Consider the following 14,648-nt stretch of genomic DNA (forward strand, 5'->3'; position numbering starts at 1 on the left):
TTCAATCTTGTTAGGATCCACCAGGGAGCTAATGCAATCTTTTGCAGGTAAGGAAACACTGAGGTTTTTTGAATTGTTGGTGTTTTTGTGCTGATTCTTTCTCATCTGAGGGGGCTAGTGTTTCTTTGTTCCTTTCTTTTTTTTCTTCTTCTCCTTCTCCTCCTCCCCCTCCTCCTCCTCCTCCTCCTCCTTCTTCTTCTTCTTCCTCTTTTCTTGGAAATTGCTGTTGTTTGTATTGGGCTTTCTGTTTTTATATTCTTTTTTTCCCTTGAGATTTTCATTGTGGTGCATGTTGTGTATAGTCAATTGGCTTTATTTCTTGGTGCTTTGAGGACCAAGGCTCTGTGTGTGTTGTTTAAGTTGATAGTGTCCTTCATGGGCTTTCACAGGTGTTGTGTGTGAAGGAATTTATTTTTGCATGGTGGTGTAGTTCAGACTGTGATTTAGTAGATGGCCCTTAAGAGTAAGGGTAGGGTCTAAGCTGCATGCTTCTTTTGCATTTCAGTGTGTACACAGCATTGCTCTGGGAAAGGGAGAAAGAGGGCAGGAGATGACTCCTTCACCAAGTCTGTTCCCAGGCCTTGGTGGAGCCCCTTTCAATTACTGGCACTGTGCTTGTGTTTCCTTAGCCTCAAGGCAGTCTTTGGCGAGCTGTGCTTTTCTCTCCATTAAGAGCAGTTCAAGATGAAAGTCAGATAACCAGGAGACCCACAATTCCCCAGGGTTCCACTGGTCCTTTGAGCTTGGCAGAGTCAGTGAGTTTTGGGATATGCCTACAGCTGGTCTGGTGAACCAGTAGGTCAAGAGTGAAGGAACACCAGGCAGAGCGGTGGTTCAATGGGTGTGAAACTGGTGTGGAGCACTAACAGCCTGGTATTTTGAGCCCAGTTGACAGCTGTGGGGCTTGCCCAGCTCATGCTCCCCCAATCCAGTGAGTCGCTCCAGCACCTGCCCCAGGAGCAGGCCTACCCTGCTAGGTTTTTCCCCAGACTTCTCTTCCCAGATGGCTATGCTCTTCCAGGTGTTTGGAGCCATGGGGCTCTCTGGGGAAAAAGTTGTTGCTGGCTAACAGGCATACCCTCCTTCACCAGTCTTTCAAGAGGGAGGGACTCCCGGCTCCCTTGCCAGCACATGACCCCACTCCACATTCTTCTCAGTGTTCAGATAGTGGGGGTTCCTCCCCAACTAGAGATCGCTCAGAACTCTTAGGTGGTGTGCTTGAATTCTCTGGGGGTTGAAACCAGGTCTACAGTTTTATTTTCTGGCCCCTTAGGGTGGAGCACCAGCTGTGCTGGGAATGGTGGGGGTGGGCTCTCTCCTGCTCCCCAGCAGCCAGCAAAATGCTCAGACAGGGCAGTGAAGGCTGCACTGTGGGTGTCCTCCTGCAGGAGCAGCCAGGCAGGCACTCTTGGGAGGGGCCAGCAGACGAAGGGGACATGGATCAGATCTATTTCCATCCCACAGGAAAGATAGCTCTGCTCTTTCTGGCCAAGCAGACAGCAGAAGTTGTGGTCCCTTAGAGAAAGATGGAGAATCTCATGGAATGGGCATCTCTGATCGTGTTTTGCTGCAACTGCACCATGTGCAAAACCTTCTGGATTCCCTGAAGGTTTGAGCTCTGCCTCTGCCTGAACTCCAGACAGTTACCTTTGCCAATTCAAGTGTCTATAGTAGCCAAGGGGTCTCTTGTAGCTAGGATCCTAGAGGTCCACAGTGGGAGGGTGGTGACATAGAGTTCCTTCACTCACCCATTCATTAAGATCATTTCAGGACAGGGAGCTGGTCCTGAAACTTGGCAACTCCATACAGGCCTCCCAGCTTTCTCCCACTTCAATCATGGTGTCTGTATCCCCTCGCTATTGACATTCAGTGTTTTGTCTCAAAAGATCTATTCAAAGTTTGATTTCTTACTGGATATTTTGGTTCCTTTTGGTGAGAGAGGCACTTCTTAGCTGTGTCTATTCTATCTTAGTGCCCCCTGACAAGTTCTATTTTAATCTTTCACCAAGAACTCAAATGAAAATTAGGTAATGTATCATAAAACAGTTAAATATATTCATGATACAAATGTACTGTCTGTTAGGAGAGACAAAATGATACACTCAAAACACTAAAAACATTAATTGAAGGTATATTTTAAGATTTTACAGCACAGTAACTGCCTAGGCAGGAAATTCTCACATACAACTTCTTCATTTCTTAAAATATAATGTTTTTAATACACTCTATATATTTATTTAGTAGATACAGATTTTATTTAAGGATACAAACAAAAATGTACCTACCTAGAATTCGAGATTATTTTATTTGCTTGGTTTTACAATAGATAGGTTATCATAGAGTATTGTCATAGAATAGAGAATCAAAACTGTTCCTATAATGTCTTTCATAATTTAAGAAAATTTATGATAGTGCAATATATGTAGTGTAAGACTTTTATCATAGCAACCTTTAAAGATAATTCTTACATTAGTGATGGGACATTGTATCTTACAATGTGTCCTAATCCATTTTTATATACCTTTAATTGCTCTAAAGTACTGTCTTCAATTGAGACTCATTTATTCACTGAACAAAAGTTTATTGAGCTCTTAAGACATACCAAGCACAGTTTTTGAAGCTGGAATTCTATTAATGAGATAAATGGACTTGATTCTTGTGGGAATAGATTAAAAAATAAAATAAAATAAATTCCCTCCTTCCTTTCATTAGTATTTCTTGAAAGCATACTAAGTGCCAGACGTTCTTTTTAAAATGATAGGAAAAAAGTAAACAAATAACTACGTATATGAGATGAATACTGGATAATGATAAGAGCTTTACAGAAAATTAACATTGGATCATATAAAAATATTGATGCCTGATTTTATGTTACTCTATGTCAGGCACTGTTTTAAGTGCTCATTTAATCTTTTGAACTGCTCCAAGTACTATATTAAGGCAATCTCCCATTTATAGATGAGGAAGTAGGGGCACAGAGAGGGATGTCACCTTTCTACAATCACATAGCTATTAAGTAGAAAAGGCAGAATTCAGTCTCAAGCAATTTTGTTCTAAGGCCCATGTTTATTATTAAAGTAACATATGCTTTTCTGACCTTAAATAAAAAATCCTAAAGCCTAGAGACTTAAAAGAGTATCCCATAATTCTGAGGGTTTGTCATAATAATTTTGAGGTGCTTATTAGATATCCATTTGGAAATGTGATACGGTTTGGCTCGTGTCTCCACACAAATCTCACTTTGAATTGTAATAATCCCTATGTATTGTGGGAGGGACCTAGTAGCAGGTAACTGAATCACGGGGATAGATTTTCCCTATGATGTTTTTGTGATACTGAATGGTTTTGTAAGGGAGAGTTCCCCTGCACATGCCCTCTTCCCTGCTGCTATGTAGGATGGCTTTTTGCTCTTTCTTCATCTTCCTCCATGATTGTGAGGCTTCCCCAGCCATGTGGAAATGTGAGTCCATTAAACTTCTTTCCTTTATAAATTCCCCAGTGTTGAGTATGTCTTTATTACCAGCATGAGAACGAACTAATACAAAATATCAAGAAGAACTTGGAAATATGAGCCTGTAGCCCTATTGAGATGTCAGAGATAAAATACAATTTGGGAGTCATGAATAAGTAGAAAGGGTCAACTTTCTTGATCATTTTCATCTAATGATTCTAATTTTGTCTTATGAATGATATAGAATGAATTATTTCTCTCTTTTACTTGCTATATCTTCATATATTTGAAAATACATGGTTAATTATATCTCGCTTTATTCTATTAATCTTGCTGAAACTATCAAAAATTATAAGATAGAAAAGATAACAGGATATTGAAGGGGAAGGAGAAACAGTAAAAATTAATGTAACATCAATATATACAGTTTAGAATGGGTGACAGTTTTCCATTAAAGGGCATTCAAGAACAAGACCATATTTGGTTAGAATCATAGAAACTTGTGTGTTATTGCATCCTTAAAAACTGAACACTAATATTAAGAAATATTAAATATTTTAATATAATTTACATTAATATTGTTTTAACTGTGGTAAGAAAAGTGTTATTAAGATCCTATGTTTTAGAAATAATGCGAGATATTCCTGGATGAGAGAATGTAATATCTGAGACTTGCTTCAAAATAGAGGGGGTAGATACTTGGGGACATAGGTTTATAATATTGTTTATGTTGATAATATATGATATTGATAATTGTTGAAGGGAGGTGAGGGCCAAATAGGGGTTCTTTATATCTACTGTTGTATGTACTTGAAGTTTCCCATTGCAATAATTAGAGTATATTACAGATAAAACACTAACAAATAATAAATGAAATAATCCTTGGACTTTACCTAGTATGATCAACCATTAGATGCTTATTTCTGCTCCACAAAATCACTATTACACCATCATTTGCTCTATCCTTCACTTTAATAATGAAAAACTCCCTACTTAAAAAAAAATTTACAGCTGTTCTGATGCTTAGAAATTTACTTTTTATGTTGTCATAAATGTTGTCTCCCCAGGATTTCTCATATTTATTCTCCTTGTTTTTCAAATAATTTTTAGAGTCATCAAAATAATGTATTTTAATTTAAGAAAAGCTTTAAAATATTCAAAAAGTTTGAGCAATGGTGAGGGTCCAACTGAGATGAGTAACCATAAATAAAAGCAATAAAACAGGAACTTCTTCATCTTTCTGAAATCAAATCTGTAAATCTCTCTTTATTTGCATGTTTTCTGTCTTCCTTCCTTTTAAATGCCAGACACCTTCCTTCTCTTGTCACAACAGTTTCTTCATTTATGCCCTAGATTTCATTTGCTGCCACCTTTTCTGGGATATATTTTGGATTATCATTCCTTTTCCTGCATTTTCACCTTATTCCTGCTAATAATTTCTTCTCATTGGGACATAATCTTGCAGCAGTGATACTTACAAAAAAAGAAATCCTTCCATCTCTGTATTTTTTTCCACATACTACCTTACTGATATTCAATTTACTCTTCAATCACATTGATCTGGCTTCAGTTTCAATTGTTTATTATAGTGGATTCTTTCAAGGACATTTAATCTGTGCTAGAGTCTTGTGCAGTTAACCTAACACCAGCTCAGATCTCACTCTAATTATTGTATAATTTGCCCTCTGGAAAAATAAACTACTCTAGATAGAATGATCCTAAATTTATCTGTTTGTGTTGATGTCTTTCAGCAGCCAAAACTTATGTTGTTGTTATTCAAAATCAGATTTATTTACCAGAACTTAAGTACTAATAGTCATTTTAAGAAAATTTTGACAAAGTGCTTAATACTGTAAGTTGAAATTAAAAAGTAACAACATAAGAGGAAAAGTAACAAGAAGAGGAAAATGGTTTTCTTCTTCTTTTCAGATGAGTATGACACCCTTATATTATAAGGCATTTCTCTTTATCTAATTACTTTGTTATTAGAGTTACAATTTTTCCAATAGTATCTTTCTTTTATTTTCTCTTAGGATTTGAAGGTGTTATCTGATAAATAACGATACTTTCTTTTTGTACTTTGATATTCAATGTGCAGAAATCTTAAACTGTCTGAACATCAAATACAATGTGATTCAACAGGTGATAGTATGCTTCATGAATATTTATATCTCCATCTATATGGTAATGCCAGGGACAGCACTTAGAGGACCTACTACCACTTGGCTGGGTCTTGTCTTTCCAGCATTTGTAACTTTTATTGCAAATGAAATGTCAAACCTGATGCCCTAAGTACAGCACCCAATCTGGGAACCCTATCTCCTTGGCATTTTCATGTTCTCCTTTACAGGTAGCATGATAAATGGCCAAACATCTTTTTGATTGTCCATGCTCCTTTTTCAAAGTCGTCTTATATTTAGTAGAGAATAGGAAAAGAAGATCTCCTAAAGTTATTAGATTGAATCATTTCTTCAGGCAATAAGAGGATTTTATTCTTCATTTCTACTTGGATTTGTACTAAATTACGGAGTAGGTGTTGAAAGCAATATATTCCACTTCCTGGACAGCCAAATTAGGTAAAACAAATTGTTGATTCTGATATTTATATCTAATGAGCCTACTGTCTTTGTGATATGAGAAGATTTATACTACATCAGATGAAGTTTCAATGTTAGATTTCAGGACATCAATATTGAGTTCTTCTCACTCAAAGCAAGAAAAGAACAGTATTTTGCACTTTCAGATCACTTGAATATCTCTCAGTATTAAATATGCTATTTGAAGGTTAAAATATACCAACAGCACTACTTTATACTCTCTTTTTGCCTAATCATATACATGTTTTTACTTCATATATATTATTCTTGCTGGCACAGAGTACCCCGCAAGGTGGCATCCTTTTGAGGCTCAAGGGTAAAGGATTATAGTACGGGATTCCTTCTCAGAAAAATCAGCAGCTATTGTCTTCAAATTTATTCTCTTTGTCCCTATTCCAAAAACGTTTTCCCTCTTTTGTCATTAAAGGAAATTTTACTCTACTATCATAAAATCATATACTATATCCTCTATACTGTATGGCACATAGTATAATTTTGTGGTTAGTTTACAAAAAAATTTTCTATGATATTCAATGGGAAAATTGGGAAATTTAAAACATTCTCTTTCACTGGGGTGGACACACAAACGTGCAGGCAAACACGCATGCACATGCACACGCACACACACACGGCTTTTCAAGACTTTAGTTTTGTTCACTAAGGGTCTCAGTAAGTCTAATTTGCACCTCAAAGTGGAACAGTGACTTCCTTATTCTTGGCTCAAACAGGTGAATCACACGAAATAACAAATACCATTGAAACAATGAATTGGAGAGTCAGAAGATAATTAGGACGTAGGCATTACCAGAAGTGAATCCATATTGACTTGCTATCTCAAAAACATCACTCCCTTTAAACATCTTACCAAAAGTACAGCTTTTAACTTTTCTTATTGCCTCCTCATTCTCGCACTCTAGGTCTTCCTGCAATTTAAGCCTTCTACAGTACGGCTCAGATCATATTTCTCCCCTCCTTAAGATTTTTAAGGATTTCCCATTGCTCATTAAATTAAGGACTTATCTGAATTTTAACATTTGAGATGTTACTAACATGCCCCTGACTAGCTTTAATTTTGTCTTTTTCCCACATGTTCTCCAGGCTTCAGCAACTTGTACTTTTCACATTTCGGATAATACTATTCCTTCTGATTAGAATGGACCCTCTCTCAACCATTGTTAATGCCTGTATTAAATCAATGTCATGCTGAAAACTTTTGATCCCAGTGGATTGGAAACAATATTAATTCTTTCATTCTGTGTTCCATACTGACCCTTGTCTTACTCTCCTATATTCTTGTCATCGTGTTTTTCAATAAAAAATATCTCCCCAAATTAGATAAATGCCAATATTAAAAACAAGATTGTATTATGTCTGTTAGTAGTATACATGCACTTTTAAAATAGATTTGGAAACAGAAATATTAATTATTAATATAATTAAGGTATTATTAGATCACAATTGAGAAGCATTTTTGTCCTTTAAGATTGGAAGGATTCTTCCCATTTGTATTCTTTTCTAATTGGGAGTAATATGTTCCTTACATTCTTTAGTAGTTTGTCAGAAAGAATGTGCAGCAGATAATTATTTTTAAAAAATTAGAATCAGTGAATACATTCAGAAATTTCTTGTTGTGTATGAATAAAAACAGAATTTCAAATGCAACTGAGAAAAATTTGAATGAACAAAAACATAATTTTAAATGTAACTGAGAAAATTTTTGAGGATACCTAATCAAATTCTAAGAGATTTTTAATACCATGAATAAATATATTATAAAATCATGATCTTTAGGTAATAATTAAAGCTAACACTTTTTATTATTATACTTTAAGTTCTAGGGTACATGTGCACAACGTGCAGGTTTGTTAAATAGGTATACATGTACCATGTTGGTTTGCTGCACCCATTAACTCGTCATTTACATTAGGAATTTCTCCTAATGCTATCCCTCCCCCTGCCACCCACCCCATGACAGGCGCCCATGTGTGATGTTCCCTGCCCTGTGTCCAAGTGTTCTCATTGTTCAGTTCCCTCCTATGAGTGAGAACATGCAGTGTTTGGTTTTCTGTCCTTGTGATAGTTTGCTCAGAATGATGTTTTCCAGCTTCATCCATGTCCCTTCAAAGGACATGAACTAACCCATTTTTTAAAACTTCATAGTATTCCATGGTGTATATGTGCCACATTTTCTTAATCCAGTCTACCATTGATGGACATTTGAGTTGATTCCAAGTTTTTGCTATTGTGAATAGTGCTGCAATAAACATACGTGTGAATGTGTCTTTATAGTATCACGATTTATAATGCTTTGGGTATATAACCAGGAATGGGATCACAGGCTCAAATGGTATTTCTAGTTCTAGACCCTTGAGAAATAGCCACACTGTCTTCCACAATGGTTGAACGAGTTTACAGTCCCAACAACAGTGTAAAAGTGTTCCTATTTCTCCAAATCCTCCCCAGCATCTGTTGTTTCCTGACTTTTTAATGATCGTCATTCTAACTGGTGTGAGATGGTATCTCATAGTGGTTTTGATTTACACGTGTCTGATGACCAGTGATGATGAGCATTTTCTCATGTGTCTGTTGGCTGCATAAATGTCTTCTTTTGAGAAGTGTCTGTTCATATCCCTTGTCCACTTTTTGATGGGGTTGTTTTTTTTTCTCTTGTAAATTTGTTTAAGTTCTTTGTTGATTCTTGATATTAGCCCTTTGTCAGATGGGTAGATTGCAAAATTTTTTCCCTATTCTGTAGGTTGCCTGTTCATTCTGATGGTAGTTTCTTTTGCTGTGCAGAAGCTCTTTAGTTTAATGAGATCCCCTTTGTCAATTTTGGCTTTTGTTGCCATTGCTTTTTGTGTTTTAGATAGGGTTTTTACAGTTTGGGTCTAAGATTTAAGTCTTTAATCCATCTTGAATTAACTTTTTTATAAGGTGTAAGGAAGGGATCAAGTTTTAGCTTTCTACATCTGGCTAGTCGGTTTTCCCAGCACCGTTTATTAAATAGGGAATCCTTTTCCCATTTCTTGTTTTTGTCAGGTTTGTCAAAGATCAGATGGTTGTAGATGTGTGGTGGTATTTCTGAGGCCTCTGTTCTGTTCAATTGGTCTATCTCTCTGTTTTGGTGCCAGTACTATGCTGTTTAGTTTACTGTAGCCATGTAGTCTAGTTTGAAGTCAGGTAGCATGGTACCTTCAGCTTTGTTCCTTTTGCTTAGGATTGTCTTGGTAATGAGGGCTCTTTTTTGGTTGATATGAACTTAAAGTAGTTTTTTCCAATTCTTTGCAGAAAGTCATTGGTAGTGGATAAAGAAAATTTGGTAACTATACACAATGGAGTTATAGTCAACCATAAAAAGAATGAAATCCTGTCATTTGCAACAACATGGATGAAACTGGGGTTCATCATTTTAAGCAAAATGAGCCAAGCACAAAAAAGACAAACTTCACATGTTATCATTTATTTGTGAAAGCTAAAAATTAAAATAAACTCATGGAGCTAGAGAGTAGAAGGATGGTCTGGTAAGGGTAGCTGGAGGAGGTGGGGAAGAAATGGTGATGGATAATGGGTACAAAAATAGAAATAATTATTAGCAGTTAGTGTTTGCTAACATAACAGAATGACTTTAGTCAAAAATAATTTAATCATACATTTTAAAACTACTAAGAGAGTTTAACTGGATTGTTTGTAACACAAAAGATGAAGGCTTCAGGTCATGGATACCCCTGATGTGATTACTATTTATTGCATGCCTCTATCAAGATATCTCATGTATCTCATATATATATACACCTACTATGTACCCACAAAAATAAAAATTAAATCAAAATTTTTTTTTAAAAAGTCACTGGTAGCTTGTTGGGGATGACATTGAATCTGTAAATTACCTTGGGAGGTATGGCCATTTTCATGATATTGATTCTTCCTATCCATGAGCATGGAATGTTCTTCCATTTGCTTGTGTCCTCTTTTATTTCATTGAGCAGTGGTTTGTAGTTCTCTTTGAAGATGTCCTTCACATCCCTTGTAAGTTGTATTCCTAGGTATTTTATTCTCTTTGAAGCAATTGGGATTAGGAATTCACTCATGATTTGACTCTCTGACTGTTATTGGTTTACAGGAATGCTTGTGATTTTTGCACATTGATTTTGTATCCTGAGGCTTTGCTGAAGTTGCTTATCAGCTTAAAGAGATTTTTGGGCTGAGACAATGCAGTTTTCTAAACACACAATCATGTCATCTTCAAACAGGGACAATTAGACTTCCTCTTTTCCTAATTGAATACCCTTTATTTCTTTCTCCTGCCTGATTGCCCTGGCCAGAACTTCCAACACCATGTTGAATAGGAGTGGTGAGAGAGGGCATCCCTGTCTTGTGCCAGTTTTCAAAGAGAATGCTTCCAGTTTTTGCCCATTCAGTATGATGTTGGCTGTGGGTTTGTCATAAATAACTCTTATTATTTTGGGATACGTTCCATCAATACCTAGTTTACTGAGAGTTTTTAGCATGAAGGACTGTTGAATTTTGTTGAAGGCCTTTTCTGCATCTATTGAGATAGTCATGTGTTTTTTGTTGTTGGTTCTGTTTATGCGATGGATTACATTTATTGGTTTGCCTATTTTGAACCAGTCTTGCACCCCAGGGATGAAGCCAACCTGATTGTGCTGGTAAGATTTTTGATGTGCTGCTGGATTTGGTTTTCCAGTATTTTCCTGAGTATTTTCACATCAATGTTCATTAGGGATATTGGTCTAAAATTCTCTTTGGAGAATTAGGATTTTTTTTTGGTTGGTAGGCTATTAATTATTGCCTCAGTTTCAGAACCTGTTATTGGTCTATTCAGAGATTCAACTTCTTCCTGGTTTAGTCATGGGAAGGTGTATATGTCCAGGAATTTATCCATTTCTTCCAGATTTTGTAGTTTGTTTGCATAGAGGTGTTTATAGTATTCTGATGGTAGTTTGCATTTCTGTGGGGTCGTTGGTGATATCCCCTTTGTCATTTTTTATTACATCTATTTGATTCTTCTCTCTTTTCTTCTTTATTAGTCTTGCTAGTGTTCTATCAATTTTTTTTATCTTTTAAAAAAACCACCTCCTGGATTCACTGATTTTTTGAAGGATTTTTTGTTTCTCTATCTCCTTCAGTTCTACTCTGTTCTTAGTTATTTCTTGCCTTCTGCTAGCTTTTGAATGTTTTTGTTCTTGCTTCTCTAGATCTTTTAATTGTGATGTTAGGGTGTCAATTTTAGATCTTTCCTGCTTTCTCTTGTGGGCACTTAGTGCTATAAATTTCCCTCTACACACTGCTTTAAATGTGTCCCAGAGATTCTGATACATTATGTCTTTGTTCTCATTGATTTCAAAGAACATCTTTATTTTTGCCTTCATTTCATTATGTACCCAGTAGTCATTCAGGAGCAGGTTGTTCCATTTCCAGTATTTGTGTGGTTTTGATTGTGTTTCTTGGTCCTGAGTTGTAGTTTGATTGCACTGTGGTCTGAGAGACAGTTTGTTGTGATTTCTGTTCTTTTACATTTGCTGAAGAGTGCTTTACTTCCAACTATGTGGTCAATTTTGGAATAAGTGTGATGTGGTGCTGAGAAGAATGTATATTCTGTTGATTTGGAGTGGAGAGTTCTGTAGATGTCTACTAAGTCCGCTTGGTGCAGAGCTGAGTCCAAGTCCTGGATGTCCTTGTTAACCTTCTGTCTTGTTGATCTGTCTAATATTGACAGTGGGGTGTTAAAGTCTCCCATTATTATTGTGTGGGAGTCTAAGTCTCTTTGTAGGTCTCTAAGGACTTGCTTTATGAATCTGGGTGCCTCTGTATTGGGTGCATATATATTTAGGATAGTTTGCTCTTCTTGTTGAATTGATCCCTTTACCATTATGTAATGGCCTTCTTTGTCTCTTTTGATCTTTGTTGTTTTAAAGTGTGTTTTATCAGACTAGGATTGCAACCCTTGCTTTTTATTTATTTTTATTTTTTTGCTTTCCATTTGCTTGGTAGATCTTCCTCCATCCCTTTATTTTGAACCTATGTGTGTCTCTGCACCTGAGATGGGTCTCCTGAATACAGCACACTGATGAGTCTTGACTCTTTATCCAATTTGCCAGTCTGTGTCTTTTAATTGGGGCATTTAGCCCATTAACATTTAAGGCTAATTTTGTTATGTGTAAATTTGATCCTGTCATTATGATGTTAGCTGGTTATTTTGCTCGTTAGTTGATGCAGTTTCTTCCAGGCATCAATAGTTTTTACCATTTGGCATGATTCTGCAGTGGCTGGTACCAGTTTTCCTTTCTATGTTTAGTGCTCCCTTCAGGAGCTCTCATAAGGCTGGCCTGGTGGTGACAAAATCTCTCAGCATTTGCTTGTCTGTAAATGATTTTATTTCTTCTTCACTTATGAAGCTTAGTTTTTCTGGATATGAAATTCTGGGTTGAAAATTCTTTTCTTTAAGAATGTTGAATATTGGTCCCTACTTTGTTTACCTACTTTTCTGGCTTGTAGGATTTCTGCCGAGAGATCCACTGTTAGTCTGATGGGCTTCCCTTTGTGAGTAACCCGACCTTTCTCTGTGGCTGCCCTTAACATTTTTTCCTTCATTTCAACCTTGGCGAATCTGATAGTTATGTGTCTTGGAGTTGCTCTTCTTGAGGAGTATCTTTTTGGTGTTCTGTGTATTTCCTGAATTTTTATGTTGGCCTGCCTTGCTAGGTTGGGAGAGTTTTCCTGGATAATATCCTGAAGAGTGTTTTCCAACTTGATTCCATTCTCCCCGTCACTTTCAGGTACACCAATCAGACACAGACTTGGCCTTTTCACATTATCTCATATTTCTTGGAGGCTTTGTTCATTTCTTTTTACTCTTTTTTCTCTAAACTTCTCCTCTTGCTTTATTTCATTAATTTGATCTTCAATCACTGATACCCTTTCTTCCACTTGATCGAATCAGCTATTGAAGCTTGTGCATGCCTCACGTAGTTCTCGCGCCATAGTTTTCAGCTCTATCAGGTCATTTAAGGACTTCTCTACATGGCTTAGTCTAGTTATCCATTCATCTAATCTATTTTCAATGTTTTTAGCTTCTTTGCAATGGGTTTGAACACCCACCTTTAGCTTGGAGAAGTTTGTTATTACCGACCTTCTGAAGCCTGCTTCTATCAGCTCGTTGAAGCCATTCTCCCTCCAGCTGTGTTCTATTGCTGGCGAGGAGCTGCGATCCTTTGGAGGAGTAGAGGCACTCTGGTTTTTAGAATTTTCAGCTTTTCTGCTCTGGTTTCTCCCCATCTTTGTGGTTTTATCTACCTTTGGTCTTTGATGCTAGAGATCTACAGATGGGGTTTTAGTTCATATGTCCTTTTTGTTGATGTTGATGATATTCCTTTCTGTTTGTTAGTTTTTCTTCTAAGAGTCAGGTCCCTCAGCTGCAGGTCTGTTGGAGTTTGCTGGAGGTCCACTCTAGAACCTGTTTGCCTGGGTATCACCAGTGGAGGTTGCAGAACAGCAAATATTGCAAAACAGCAAATATTGCTGCCTGATTCATTCTCTGGAAGCTTTGTCTCAGAGGGGCATCCACCTGTATGAGGTGTCAGTTGGCCCCTACTGGAGATGTCTCCCAGTTAGGCTACACGTGGGTCAGGGACCCAATTGAGGAGTCAGTCTGTCTGTTCTCAGAGCTCAAACGCCATGCTGGGGGAACTGCTGCTCTCTTCAGAGCTGTCAGACAGGGATGTTTAAATCTACAGAAGTTTCTGCTGCCATTTCTTCAGCTATGCCCTGCCCCCATAGGTGGGGTCTATAGAGGCAGCATGCCTTGCAGAGCTGTGCTGGGTTCTGCCCAGGTCGAGCTTCCCCAGCTGCTTTGTTTACCTACTCAAGCCTCAGCAATGGCAGACACGCCCCACCCCGCCTCCCCTGCCAGACTGCTGCACTAGCAGTGAGCAAGGTTCCATGAGAATGAGACCCACTGAACCAGGCATAGGATATAATCTCCTGGTGTGCAGTTTCCAGTTGGAAAACCACAGTATTTGTGTGAGATTGTCCTGATTTTCCAGGTATAGTCTGTCATGGCTTCCCTTGGCTAGGAAAGGGAAATTTTCCAACCCCTTGTGCTTCCCCGGTAAGGCAATGTCCCACCGTGCTTTGGCTTGCCCTCCGTGGGCTGCACCTGCTGTCCAACCAGTCCCAGTAAGATGAACTAGGCGCCTCAGTTAGAAATGCAGAAATCACTGTTTTCTGCATTGATCATGCTGGGATCTACAAACCAGATCTGTTGCTACTTGGCCATCTTGGAATGGAATCCAATTAAAGCTAACATTTTAAGATTTTTAAAAAGTTACAGTTTTATGAGTTATATCAGATACAGAAGTGAGCCAATCTTCAATAATTACATGTAATAGTATTGGTTGTATCTAAGTGATAAATGATTTTGCAAGAGACATATTGGTTGACACAAGAATTTTTAAATTATTAAAAATCTAAATTTTGTCTGATAAGTTGTCATTTGTTATTTCATCTGTTCATTAATTCAGCAAATATTTGTTGAGCACTGACCATGTGTCATTCACTGTACTATCTACTGGTGATTAAAA

At 37.3% G+C, this 14,648-nt stretch overlaps 1 protein-coding gene across 1 annotated transcript in view; it reads left to right on the forward strand.

Annotated features, from left to right (window-relative positions):
* CCSER1 (coiled-coil serine rich protein 1) overlaps nucleotides 1-14,648 on the forward strand; it is a 1,436,819-nt gene that overhangs the window by 1,016,892 nt on the left and 405,279 nt on the right. The window lies entirely within an intron of this gene.

The sequence above is a fragment of the Chlorocebus sabaeus genome, chromosome 7 (assembly GCF_047675955.1).
Source record: "Chlorocebus sabaeus isolate Y175 chromosome 7, mChlSab1.0.hap1, whole genome shotgun sequence".
Taxonomy (NCBI): Eukaryota; Metazoa; Chordata; class Mammalia; order Primates; family Cercopithecidae; genus Chlorocebus; species Chlorocebus sabaeus.